The sequence below is a fragment of the Euphorbia lathyris genome, chromosome 6 (genome assembly GCF_963576675.1).
Source record: "Euphorbia lathyris chromosome 6, ddEupLath1.1, whole genome shotgun sequence".
Taxonomy (NCBI): Eukaryota; Viridiplantae; Streptophyta; class Magnoliopsida; order Malpighiales; family Euphorbiaceae; genus Euphorbia; species Euphorbia lathyris.
The window spans coordinates 4,040,030-4,054,441 of NC_088915.1; the positions used below are offsets into that span (position 1 = coordinate 4,040,030).

Genomic DNA, 14,412 nt, shown 5'->3' on the forward strand with positions numbered 1-14,412 from the left:
GGAACGAGTTCGGATGAAAGTTGCGTTTTGGGGCATCCAACAGTCGCGCAAGGAGTTCTGGGCAATCCCGCTCATCGAAATGGCCTTTTTGGGGCTAGATCGATGAGCTGGCTATGTCAGCTCGGCCGAGCTGGCCCCTGGAGGCCTGCTCGGGCGAGCTGGAGGCCAGCTCCCGACGAGCTGGCCCCTGGAGGCCTGCTCGGGCGAGCTGGAGGCCAGCTCCCGACGAGCTGGCCTATGCAAGGCCAGCTCGGCGAGCTGCCCTGCGGGAATCAGCACTAGTAGAAAAATGGCCATTTGCATCGACCTATTTGCATCGGCCATTATAAAGTGCGATGCAAAAGGTCCATTTGCATCGGCCCTTTGTTTGTGGCCGATCCAAATGCCATGACATTTAATATTTGCATCGGCCCCTTAATAGGGACCGATGCAAATAACTGTATTATTTGCATCGGTCCTTTAAAAAAGGCCGATGCAAATATCAATTGAAGTATTTGCATCGACTGTTTTATAAGGGCCGATGCAAATAACGGTATTATTTGCATCGGTCATTTGCAAGAGACCAATGCAAATAGTCCTAATATAAATTTTAAGAAATTAATAGAACATTGAGGAGGGTATTTGTAATTAATTGGGATCAATTTGTAAAAATAAAAAGTTAACTACAAATTTGGATTTTAGGGTTATTGTTTCTCATTTGCACCGCCACCCATCTCCCTCTTCTCTTCTCACAAGATCGAACCCCATCTCCATGGAAGGCTGCGTTTTCCACACCCTTTGATTTTCGGTCGAGTCTTCTTCTTGTCAGCACAAATCGTTGATGGCACTTGAAAGGGAGAACATACTAGTTGTATCCATTATTTTATCCAACGACATCAGTTTCTTCAATCTCCTATACTTGTCGCGATTCTCGGTGTCCGTTTCCTTTTGCTTCCTCTGCTGCTTGGCGGCGATTCCTCACATCTTAAACAGCAGATTTTAATGTTTGCTGCTGCTGATTATTAGATCCTGAGGTGAGATTAATGAAAAACGAGTTAAAAGAAGTTGGTGACTCGAATGACCTGATCTTTTGCATTTCACTTTCTGGGTATGTATTTTTAGTCGACGGGTTCGCCCTTTGCAATTTTTACTTGATTGTTCTTTTTTATTCTTTGGTTGTTTAACCTTAATTGATCCCTTACATTTATCTGGTTTGTTCCCAAAGGTGTTTCTTTCCACTGAATTTTCATAATTTGTTCCTGGAGTGAGAGATGAATCAATTGGATTTGGGCGATGACCCCTCTTTCTCTATTGACTTAGTTTTTTTATTTATTTACTGGAGATTTGATTTAGCTTCTATGAGAGTTTGATATTCATATTTTTGTATGAGATTTATGTGTTTCCATCTACTGTATCATAAAATATAATGTCGAATTCACATGTCGCTTTATTTCAATCTATTGTGTATCCAAATGGATGCTGGAAATTTGTTTGTTTTTGGTACTTAGTCCATGAAAATTATTTCTTTGTTTTTTTTTTAAAGAATGAGAATGAAGGAAGAGGTTCTGTATTTCTTTATGCACTGCAGCCCCTTTGATCATTTTGGAGTTGCAGGATTAGTAAAATATTTATTATATTTAAATTTAGCTTCATGGTCTCACAGCATTTCCAGTTGAGGCCTTAAAATGGGCTGAAACTAACTTGTTTGGATTTGGCTAAATTTATCCTCAACACTTGCAAATTTTAGGCTGATTCAAGTTCAGGGTAAATTTTGCTAAATTTTGCTGGAAAGAAAAAGAAAAGATCGAGTTTAATTTGTGCATCAAATACAAGTTTATAAGCCATTTTTCTGTTTATAGTTTCGATCATGTTTCTGGTGTTCAAGTTGAGCAAATACCAGCTATTTTTATGGTGCCCAACCCTGTTTTTCTGATTTTACTAGTGCATAAGTTATTACGAACCGTTCAAATATTTATTAGGTTATTGCAATTGTATCATCAAATGATTAAGGTTCCTTTTATTGAACGACTGCAGTGGATATTAAAATTCTTTTTAAGCTTTGGTTTTGGATATATGATTTTGGATACATAATGATCGGAACCTTTATAGTTTTCTAAATGCTGGCTGTCAAAAATTTCAAGTGCAGCATTTGGGTTAGTGTTTACCAAACACTTTAATCTAGTGATTGGGAGTTCAACAAAATGGACGTTTAGCCTGTTTTCGTCTTAAGTTGGGTGAGCTTGCAACCATTCTATTTATTGTTGTGGCATCTATTCCAGTATTTCATGCTTGGTTGTCCTTGACGGGGCATATAACTCGCCAGCATTTTGTGCTTTTCTCATGCTTGGTTCATGTCCTTTGATTGGTATGTTTGAGCTTTTGAAATTGAAGATGTAAATCAGTGTGCAAATTGTGGCTCTGTATTATTTTTGGCACATGTTCCTTAGAAATAACTGAGTTGCTTGATTGACAAGCCCTTTCTCATTGCTATGTTCTATTAATGAACCAATCCGGAAGTTTAAACTGACACTTAAGGTTCTAAGGATAGTTTTTTTTTTCTTATCTCTACTTCCAATTTTACATGTGGATGCTCCTTGGGCTTGAAAATGAACTTTCTAGTTTAAGAGGTTTCGGTACCATGACGAAAAATACAGTGAGACTCCAAAACTTCAGTTTATAATAAAGGTTCCAAAAACGAGTTGCTTTTTGTTTTTTGTTTCTCTTATCACCTCTAACATTTTCAAGGTCATTGTTTTTAAATTTTTCATGCCTTCACTATTGATGTGCTCAAACAAATTGTTTCAATAAATAATTATTTTCTATTTATTGACCAATAGGTAAAGCCCATTATGATGCTTTCTCTGTCTTTTTACTCGCAAGAATGCAAGTATTTACCTTAGCATTCCATTACACATTATTCTTACTCATGCAGTGGCAAATCCAGTCAGATTTTCTGCAGAAGTCAGTTATTCCACAAGATTTTATTATCGTCTTAAGCATATTGTTGATTTAAAGCTGAAGTTGAAGATTGCCAATAGATGCTTTCAGTTTCTTCTCAGTTCTGAAACCCCTGCTGAATTATTGATGCAATGTCTCTGCTGTTAAAGCTACGCTATATCACTGTGGAAGTCACTGGTACGCTCATAGCTTACAAAGGTGAGCTTGGTGACTACTATTGTATGGCAGCAAAATCAGTTGGACTCCCATGCCCTGACTACAAGCGTATGCACGAGGGCTTTAAAGTTGCATATACAGATATGACGAAAAACTATCCATGTTTTGGGCATGCAGCGAAAATGCCTAACATTGTCTGGTGGAAAACATGTGTCAGAAATTCATTTGTGAAGGTATATGATAGCTTCTTAAATTATCTTTATTTATGAATATTAACTATTACATACTTATGTATATGAAAATCCTACATGTAATATATATGAATTAAAGCTATTTTGTATATTACAGAGCTCCATTCAATCCAAATTAATTTTTTTTTAAATGAAAAAGCATCATTTGCATCGGCCCTTTAAAAGGGCCGATGCAAATGAGACCGCATTTGCGTCGGTCCTTTAAAAGGGCCGATGCAAATGATATGCATCGGCCCTTTTAAAGGACCGACGCAAATGCGGTCTCATTTGCATCGGCCCTTTTAAGGACCGATGCAAATGCAGTCTCATTTGCATCGGCCAACGGACGATGCAAATTCATTTGCGTCGAGACCTTTTGCATCGCCCAAAAACCGATGCAAATGGCCCTAAACGACCAATGCAAATGGCCTTTTTTCCACTAGTGCAGTCAAAAGATTGATTCCTAACCCCACGAAGACACGATTGACCCCAGGACTTCCCACATGCCAAAGGATATGAATTAGGTCAGAAAGAGGGCCCGAACCGCGTCTATAAATAGGAATTTCTAATTGTAAATTAGACATCTTTCATTATTGTAAATTACCTTAGATTTTCACCCTTGAAGAATCCTCTCCATCTCCTTCAACCTCCATTGAAGAAGCTCCGAAGCTCAATCCATCGAGGATTATTCAAGGTCCGTCTTTAAGACCTAGGAAGCCGGCTACAGGGTAGACAGGTTCCCTGAAAGGGATTTTCTTATCACCTTTTATCTTACCATGTTTGTACCCTTTGATACCGTCTATGAATCCTAGACTAATTGTATCCTGTGACAATATTCTTCGCCTTTAATAATATTTTAGCTCTTATTTAGTTCTATGATTATTTGTTTAATCTTTGTCTTCCGATTTATTCAATTGGTTTAACTCATTCAAAAGCCCCAAAATTTTGTTGGTACATATTGCGAGCTGAATCTAACCTAGTCAGAGCCTAGGAGATTGACGACCTCTTAGTTGATTAAGCCCAAATTGCTGAGCCTTAGACCTAGTTTCGGCCTTACAAGGGAATCATGCACTAGAGACTTCAGGAGGCTAAGTAGGGTTAATCGCCTTGAATACAAGTGACTTAGATTAGGTTTTTAATCTATTGACCTAATAATCTATCTTCATTATTATCGTTCATACCATGTTCCTTCGGGTAATTGCAATAGTGAAAGATCACCTAGGAGTAGTTTAACTTAATTAGGAGTAGAATAACTTAAGTTGGAGTAGAATAACTTAGGTCGAATCAGTATAACTTAGCTAGGAGTAGCATAATTCAACTAGGAGTAGATTAACTTAACAAAACAAACTCAAAACCCACACAACCTAGATAACACCTGAGACCAAGTAGCTCGATACTTGTGGTAAATAAATCCTGTGGATTCGATACCTGGACTTGTCCAGATTTTATTACTTGATAACGACGGGGTACACTTATCCCTTAGTGAGCCTTCTTAATGGAGGCGCATCAAGTTTTTGGCAAATATGGCCAAAATAGCATGTGCATTAAAATTCAATTACCTTTTATAGCTAATTGATCCGCCAAAAGTCGTAACAAACAGAGTGTTTACTCGAAATAAGCAATTGGCGGGTCAATTTAGCCTCGGGACTAATGTAATTTGGAGTTTCCGTGCATGTGCAGGCAAAAACGGGAACGAGTTCGGATGAAAGTTGCGTTTTGGGCCATCCAACAGTCGCGCAAGGAGTTCTGGGCAATCCCGCTCTTCGAAATGGCCTTTTTGGGGCTAGATCGGTGAGCTGGCTATGTCAGCTCGGCCGAGCTGGTTATGCCACCTCGCCGAGCAGGCCCTCAGTGGCCTACTCGGGCGAGCTAGAGGCCAGCTCGCGACGAGTTGGCCTATGCAAGGCCAGCTCGGCGAGCTGCCCTGCGGGAATCAGTCAAAAGATTGATTCCCGGCCACACGAAGACACGATTGACCCCACGACTTCCCACATGCAAAAGGATATGAATTAGGTCAGAAAGAGGGCCCGAACTGCGTCTATAAATAGGAATTTCTAATTGTAAATTAGACATCTTTCATTATTGTAAATTACCTTAGATTTTCACCCTTGAAGAATCCTCTCCACCTCCTCCATCTCCTTCAACCTCCATTGAAAAAGCTCCGAAGCTCAGTCCATCGAGGATTATTCAAGGTCCATCCTTAAGACCTAGGAAGCCGGTTGCAGGGTAGACAAGTTCCCTAAAAGGGATTTTCTTATCACCTTTTATCTTACCATGTTTGTACCCTTTGATACAGTCTATGAATCCTAGGCTAATTGTATCCTGTGACAATATACTTCTCTTTTAATAATATTTTAGCTCTTATTTTTTTCTATGATTATTTGTTTAATATTTGTCTTACGCTTTATTCAATTGGTTTAACTCATTCAAAAGACCCAAAAATTTTGTAGGCACATATTGCGAGCTGAATCTGACCTAGTCAGAGCCTAGGAGATTGACGATCTCTTAGTTGATTAAGCCCAAATTGCTGAGCCTTAGATCTAGTTTCGGCCTTACAAGGGAATCACGCACTAGAGACTTCAGGAGGGTAAGTAGGGTTAATCGCCTTGAATACAAGTGAATTAGATTATGTTTTTAATTTATTGACCTAATAATCTATCTTCATTATTATCGTTACCGTTACTTGGTGTGGTTTTCACCATTGGATTTAATTTTCTGCTCCATTGTCCAATGGTGAAAACCACACCAAGTAACGGTACTTTGTAAAAAACAAAGTAACCATAGCGGGCACCTATAGTTCATACCATGTTCCTTCGGGTAATTGCATTAGTGAAAGATCACCTAGGAGTAGTTTAACTTAATTAGGAGTAAAATAACTTAGGTCGAATTAGTATAACTTAGCTAGGAGTAGCATAATTCAACTAGAAGTAGATTAACTTAACAAAACAAACTCAAAACCCACACAACCTAGATAACACCTGAGACCAAGTAGCTCGATACTTGTGGTAAATAAATCCTGTGGATTCGATACCTGGACTTGTCCAGATTTTATTACTTGATAACGTCAGGGTACACTTATCCCTTAGTGAGCCTTCTTAATGGAGGGGAATCTGCGGACGGCTTCTGGCAACAAACTCTGAATCCTGTAGGTGAGGTCTGAGCTCAAAGACTGAATTTTGGATTGAAAGGAGTTCATCTTCGAACACAGCTTTATTCTGAATTTCCCAGATTAACCAATGACAAGTTACAACCGCCAAAGACCAGTTAGCAGAGAGAGCATGCCTCATTCGATAATTTTGCAGGTCCGCCAAGAATGCATTAAAGTCGGCTGTCGGGATGATAATCGTCCTGAACCAGTTACTAATAAAAGTCCACAAAGTGGAAGCAAATGGCTAAATTATGAAAAGGTGGTCAATTGATTCCATGCTACCCTTGCAAAGGATGCATCTGGAAACGTAGCAGAAACCATATTTTATCAGAACGTCGTGGGCCGCCATTTTACCGTATAGGATTTTCCAATAGCAAACTGATCTCAAAGGAGGGATAAAATTTTTCCAGATGAACCAAGCGCAGGGAACCGTCGGTGCATGAGGTGAAAGATGATCAAAGAATTGCTTCACAGTGAAGCGCCATGTAACAAAAGGCTTCCATATACAAATGTCTGATTCATCCAAACCCCGACGAACCTAAGTTATATTTTCCCGGATGCTGACTGGCAAAAAATCAATATTGACCCAAAGGTTCCCAACAAGGAAGTCATTAACACAGTTATACATACCTGTTTACTGCTTTGCAGGCAGGTTCAGTTGATCCGCCATCGAAGGTAGGATCCATTCATCTGTCCAAAAACTGAGGGAAGAGCCATTACCAATCCACCATTTGACTTGGCTTTTGATAATCAGAAAATAGGCCTTGCAAGAGATCCAAACAGAGGAGTTGACCAGATAGCTCCGAGGCTGACCTGAACCATATAGGAAGCGTTGTTTCAGAAGATTAATCACAAAGGAATCTCCATGCACCAATTCCCAGCACATTTTCATAACTATTGAATACCCAGGCCTCCGCCATCCATGTTTTTACCACAAGTAGACCACAACACAGCAACCAGCTTTCGAGATTCCCGATTCCCCGTCCAATGGAAGTTTCGAGTTGCTTTGTTGAGCTTGGTAAGGAGCGAAACAGGCCACCGGTAGACCATAAAAGAATGTATCAGAGCTCCAGCTAACGCTGATTTTATTACCGTCAGCCTGCCAGTAAAGGAAAGAGCGGTCCCTTTCCAAGAGCTAAACTTGCTTAGGAAGCGGTTTGCCAAAGGAAGCAGGTCAGATGTCCAGATTCCTAGGATATTGGAGAGCTGATTAGCTCTGAGACAAGAGATCTTGTTACTAAAGTAGATTGCCGATTTTTCCCAGCTAACCATTTGACCCGAGATCGAACCATAGAAACTGAATAAATCTTTGATACAGTAGATGTTTCTCTTGGAGGCTTTACCAAATAGAAGCATATTGTCAGCGTAAAGCAAATGGGAAGGGAAATTAGAATTACTCGTGTAGTGCATGGGAGAGAATCTGCCCGTGTCAATCAGATGAGCTAGCCATCTATTGAAAAAATCCTCAGCGATACCAAATAGGATCGGTGAGAGAGGGTCCCCCTACCGAACACCTCCAGAACATCTAAAATAACCGCAAGCAACTCCATTAATCAGAACAGAGATTGGAGAGGAGGCCAGAATGTTGAGTATCTAGTCCCTGAACCTTAAAGAGAAACCAAAAGCCTCCATGACCGACATATAATCTTAATATAGCTGCGTCAAAAAATAGGTGCCTATATAATAATTTTTTAATATATGAATAATATTTTATTAATTAGTTGTATTATCTGTTAAAAATAAATAAAAATTAAAAGGACATCGAATATAAATTTTAATTAGCAATTTTACATCTAAAAGGGTCCGCACAAATTTTAGATAATAATATTGTTATGTTTTATGATTATTTTTTTCTTTTTTCCCAAATTTTAAAGTCACACAGTATTTTTCATTTTTTTAGGAAAAGGTTTATATCATTGCATTAGATGGTATTTGGAAGATTGTAAGTGATTGAAAAATACTAGTTAATTCAGTTTTTTCTAATTTTCAATAAGGTAGAGCTAAAATTGATCTTACTTGGAAAGGCTATATGTGCATTTTTCTTAAAATGTTTGGGTTAAATGTATAATAATATAAACATATAATCTTGTAACTCAACTTTCTCATTTATACAACAAAAAATTATACTAATGTTTTTAGTTACTTCTTTAACAATAATAGAGGGTATTGGATGAAATTAGATATGAATGTGGGTCATTAGAAACTGTTAAAAATTGAGGGAGCAGTTAAGGTTTTGAGCCAAATAAAGAGGCAACAAATGTATTAAGCTGAAACAATGTGTATGCACAAATGTAAAGTCACTTTTTTTATGTTCATATTATCAAATGCGATGCGACCATAGGAATAATACATCAGATTCCATTAGAATACTATACTTGAAGGAGAACAGTACTAAGATGATTAAACTCTTGGTAAGTTTGGTTCAGTTATTTTTACAATGTTGCGGGTAGCTAATAGATATTAGCTAATATATTGGATTGCTTTTATACTAATCACTACTAGAAAAAGCTTGATTGCTGATGGAATTTTTTGACGGAAAGAAATCTGTCAGTAAATTTTGACGGAATTTCGTCAAAATGTATTCCGTCAGTATATTTGACGAATTTTTTGACGGAATGAAAATTCTCTCAAGATATTATGGCGGGAACTTTCCCGCCATTATTTTTGACATTATATTTTGACGAATATACATTCCGTCAAACATACTGACGGATTTTTGTCAAAACATTTAAATCATTATTATGTAATTAAATTAATATTTTTTCATATTTTTTAAACTAAAAATCATATTATTCTAATTTGAAAAATTTATATCTGTAGTTGAATTTAGTTTTTATTGTTAATGTGTTTAATGACTTTTTATTTATCAAAATTAATTTTTCATATGAATTTTAAATTAATGTGTATCGCCTCATTTTTTATTATATTTTGTAAAAATTATAACTAGATATTTGTATATTAGTAATCTAATTTTCTTTCAAAAATATATGTTAAAATATATAAAAAAAACATAAAAAAGTAAAAAAGTATGATAAACGATATATATATATATCAAATAAATAAAAATAACTTTATATTATCTTGTTATTAAATAAATATAATCTGAGAAAATCTGAGAATTAATTTAGGAGAATGAAAATGAAATGAAAATTATAATGAAATTTAATTTAATAGGTCAACTAAACACAAGTTTAAGTAGAATTTAAACACAAATATATCGTAAAATAATAAAATTATTTTAGAAAAATGTGAAATATAATTAGGAAATTAGAATCGAAAATATCGGGAGATGAGAGTATAATATATTTTATTTCATTGAAAAATTGAAAATTCATGGTATTCTAACTTGAATTCTTAATTTTATTTTGGTTATTGATAAATTTATGAAAATAATATTTATATTTGAATATTTTTTATTGGGATAAGGTTATTGGAGAAGTGTCAATTTGACCCGACATGTAAAGTAACACCAATTTAACTCCAATGTTTATGAAATTATGTTAATTTAATTCCACGTAACAATAAATTAATTTATAAAAACTATTTTAACTAATAATTAAAATAAATTGAGTCTTGAAGGTGCCTGTTCGAGATTCATTTAAAAAAAAGGCGCCTGTTCTGAATTTTAAATCAAACAGGGGGCAAAGAGGTAGTTTTTGCATCTTAAGTTGATATGGACATTGATCATGATTTGATCCAACGGCTCATATCAAACCCTAATCTTATTCCTATAAATTGGGTTAAGGTGCAAAAATACCCCTAACGTTTTGGGTTAGGAGCAATTTTACCCCTAACGTCTAAAATGGTGCAATTTTATCCCTAACGTTGGAAACCAAGAGCAACTTTACCCCTAACGTTAATAAATTGGGTCAATTTGAGAAATAATTCATCAAACTGTCTTCTCGGTCATGAATCTTGTTATCTACACTTCATACATGTGTCATTTTATCAGTAACAAATCACAAACATTTGTTAGGATGTGAAAAAAATAAAAAAAATATATTGTCTTTTTGTACGGATTAGACAAAAAAATTCAAAAAATCTACCGAATTTATAAATATTAATCTCAAATTCTATTATTAAATTATAAAAAACATGAAATTCTTTTTTTAGAACGAATTATTATGGAATTGGTGCAGAATAATGAATAAAAATTTATCTGTTTTATAATAGTGTCTAAAATTGATCCAATTTATCAACGTTAGGGGTAAAATTGCTCTTGGCTTCCAACGTTAGGGGTAAAATTGCACCATTTTAGACGTTAGGAGTAAAATTGCTCCTAGCCCAAAACGTTAGGGGTATTTTTACACCTTAACCCCTATAAATTCTTTCTTTTCACTCTCTCTCTCTTCATTCTAGCGTTCGCCCCTCTTTTGGCTTTCCGATCTCTCTTCTGTCTTTGTTTCCTCTCCCTCCATAGTGAATTTTTTCTCCTCCTTCGACCGATGATCGATGTTCTGCTTCCCGCTTCTAATGGTGACAGTTGCCTGCTTTGGTTAGAGGACTTCTTGTCTGCACTTCCTTTCGAGAATCCCTCTCGTAAAGAAAACTAACTTGTTTTCATGTTTATTCTTCATTTCCTCGATTTTTCTAATTTTGGCTTTGGTTTCTCATCATTTCTCGTGAAGTCTAGGTCATGTTGCTTGTGGGACTATTTGGGTTGCTTCCAGTGAGAGGTTATCTCTGGATTCTGAGGTCGCTATTGTTCTTGTGCTTTTGGCAATTATGGCTTGCTGATACGGATGGCTCTTCTTCAGGCTTTTGTTATTTCTTGGGATCATCTCTATTTCTCACTTCCAGTTAACTTCATTGTGAGATTTATTCTCTTTTCTCTGGTTAAATTTCCGGTTTACTTTCAAGGATTAATGTTTGTTTTTTTATATGTATGTGATCATAACGTGATATGTGGTTTAGCTTGAAAGCTATCGGCATTGTTGCGATACAGAAATTAAGCTTTTATTGTGAACTTTAACAGACTGGTTTCAAATTTACTATCTTGTACCAGTATACTAGACAGTAGACAGTTTAAAATGTTTTGATTGGGTTGGGTAAGGTTATCTATGTTGATTGCTCACATACTTCATCTATTATTTTGTCTTCGCCTATTATATATCTACTTTGTACTCTCAGTTTGTTTTTTCACTTCCTTATATAATTTTTTTTAACTTGCCTGCCTCGCTGGCCTCATTTAGTGGTCCATTTGTTAGCAAGGAAGTCTTTCCTGAAATATTATTTGGCTGCAGAATGCATTTAATGATATTTTTGCATTTTAGAAATTGCTGCAGGTGATTGTTATAGTTGTTTCACTTAGATTCTAGTGCTTCAGTGAAGTGGATTATGAGCAACTAGTGGAGTTTGACATACCCAAAAGAAAAAAAAGGTAAAGATAGTACCTTTGAAATTATTGTTGAGAGATGGTTGCTTAGTTGACTTTATCATTACTAAACCTTAAGATGAATATGTGGGTGAGAGAATTTCTCAAAGTCGAAAAGACTATAGATAAGGTTGAGACCATGAAATGATTATATTCATTTCATATGTTGTAGAAGTGTGGATTAAATTAGATATTGAAGGATAATTCATTTAGCTATGAAAAGTTTATTGGGATAAGATGTAGTTACAGAGGACAAACAAATTAGTAAACTAATTATTATCTTAAATTTTTATCAAGGATTACATATATATATATATATATATATATAGTAGCTTTTATGGCATTTTCAAGTCAATAAAATAAAAAGGCTATTGGTTATAACTAGATAAATAGCATATCAAATGCAGAAGAAATAGTTTAAACTTGAAGCTTGGACTTGAATAATTGAGAGCATAGTAATTAATGGCGCGCCTAAGGTGCGCCTATGGCGCATGGCGCACCAGGCGCATGCCTTAATTAGCGCCATGGGGCTGCCATGGCGAGGCGCAGTTCCCATGGCGCTCGCCTGGTGCCAAATCCCCTTTTATAAGTGGAGTGTTGATGAGCTGATAGCTGATTTGTTACCTGAAACTGCTGTTTGGCACAAATTAATTTGCAGTATTTAATTTGTAAAGGGTTAGATCTGTAGCCTGTAGGGATCACAAAGGGAAAATTTAGGTAACCATACCTCTAGGAGGAGAGCCTAATAACTTCTACTTAAAACTTCGGTCTTGTATATAGAAAACTACAATTTTTTGGCAAAGGATTAAGCCGGAAAAGTAGCTAAGAAGTCTTCTTGTTTGCTATCTTTAAACTTCTCGATTCTTTGAGTCTTTCTCTTTGTCATCCTTTGAGGTGCTGATGTGTTCATTTTGGATTACCATGTGAAATTTGGGGAAATTTGACTCTTCCTCCACACTCATTTTATTGACTTCTTTGATTATGCACTTGTTTTCTTGGAAGTTGTACTTTGTACCGTATTATTATACCCACTATTATGCAGCTCTGGTGAAATACAGGAGGGGGAAGGCCCTGTCACAGAAAATGATTTGGAACATCTACTGCATCTTCTTGAAGGCAAGGATGGACATATGGAATGGCAAACTATGATGGAAAGATCCACCTCAAATATGGGATACCAAGCTTGGCGCCATGAGCCTCAGGTAGATTCTCAACCTTGGCAGTGGAAAATTCTTTCCAGCACTATTAAGCTAGAATCTAACTATACCCTTTTCACTCCTTACCCATAGAGATAGATCATAGATGCATATATATATATAGAGAGAGAGAGACAGAGAACACTCCCTCCTTTCAAATCTATATTTATGTTTTCTTGCTGATCATATATTGTATCCATTTAACATGTCACCGTTTGTTCTCTTTAGTGGCAAATTCTTTAGGTAATAGTCTATTATGATTTTTTAAATTGTTATTATGACCTGCCAATAGCTGATTTGATTGTTTTTAAATATTTTGTGCCAAATCCCCTTTTATAAGTGGAGTGTTGATGAGCTGGTCAAAACTTAATCCGCATTGAACTAAACTGTAGGTTTGGTTAAGTAACATGTGGCAACTTAAGAAAAAATGCTTCATAAATATATTTTTGCATCTCAACCATTCAATTCTCTTGGTTAGGTATTAAATTTATTAGCTAATTTAAATGATTAGATGTTAAATTGAAATTATTTGGTTAGGTATTAAATTTATTAGCTAATTTTTATGTTGAAATTGAGAAAGATATGAAAAACTAGTGATATTTATGATAAATATATGTATCAAAATTGAAATATTTTAAAGCACAGTTTTATAATATATGTATGTATTTATTGTGTATGCCTGTGTAGAGTTGAAGGAGAAGGTGCTTGTGTTGTATAGTAACTTTTTTAGCTTGCGCTCATTGCTAAAGTTCGTGGTCTTTTTAGTAATAATTCGAGTTTGTGCATACTTTACTATAGGGCTTCAGTTAGGCAAAGAAGGAATCCGAAAGAAACTGCTAATCTTACTAGTGTTCAATAGCTTATTAATGATATTGATCACAATTGTCATTCTGGTAAATCTGACTGCATATATAATGCTGTTGTGATAATTACCCCTCACATCTCTTATGCAGGTTTGCTGGACTTTATACGGCAGCGTAAGCAACTAGTGTGGGTGCCTAAAAGAGTTGGTCAGATTGTTCCTTTTAATACATACATTTGGCGGAGGGGAACTTTTCTAATTTGGTGGGTTGCAGAACTAAAAATTACCGTTGCAGAAGCAGAAATCTATGCAAAGGAAACATAAATGTGTTGATATAAAAGCTCCCTTCAATCCAAATGTTGAAATGTAATAATATTTATTTTTATTTATGAATTGTAATTACGAAATTAGTGCTAATATATTATTATTTAAGTAAAAGTCATTTTTTATTAGCTGACGAAATATTCCGTCAGTTATTTCGTCAGAGGTTTAACGGGTTGTCCGTTAATTAGAACGGACAAATTTCCACGGATAATCCGTCAGCAAAAACGTTTGAATATATTGACGGA

The 14,412-nt window shown here is 35.8% G+C and overlaps 2 long non-coding RNA genes across 2 annotated transcripts; both read left to right on the forward strand.

The window, feature by feature from the left end:
* The first annotated feature begins 573 nt into the window (after nt 1-573).
* LOC136232200 (uncharacterized) lies at nt 574-5,668 on the forward strand. Its single transcript, XR_010690392.1, has 3 exons — nt 574-1,087; nt 2,912-3,326; nt 5,004-5,668. It is a non-coding gene; the product is annotated as an uncharacterized lncRNA (long non-coding RNA).
* A 5,175-nt stretch (nt 5,669-10,843) lies between these two features.
* On the forward strand, nt 10,844-14,177 carry LOC136234122 (uncharacterized). The gene is made up of 3 exons (XR_010691057.1): nt 10,844-11,851; nt 12,888-13,047; nt 13,995-14,177. It is a non-coding gene; the product is annotated as an uncharacterized lncRNA (long non-coding RNA).
* Nucleotides 14,178-14,412: the final 235 nt, after the last annotated feature.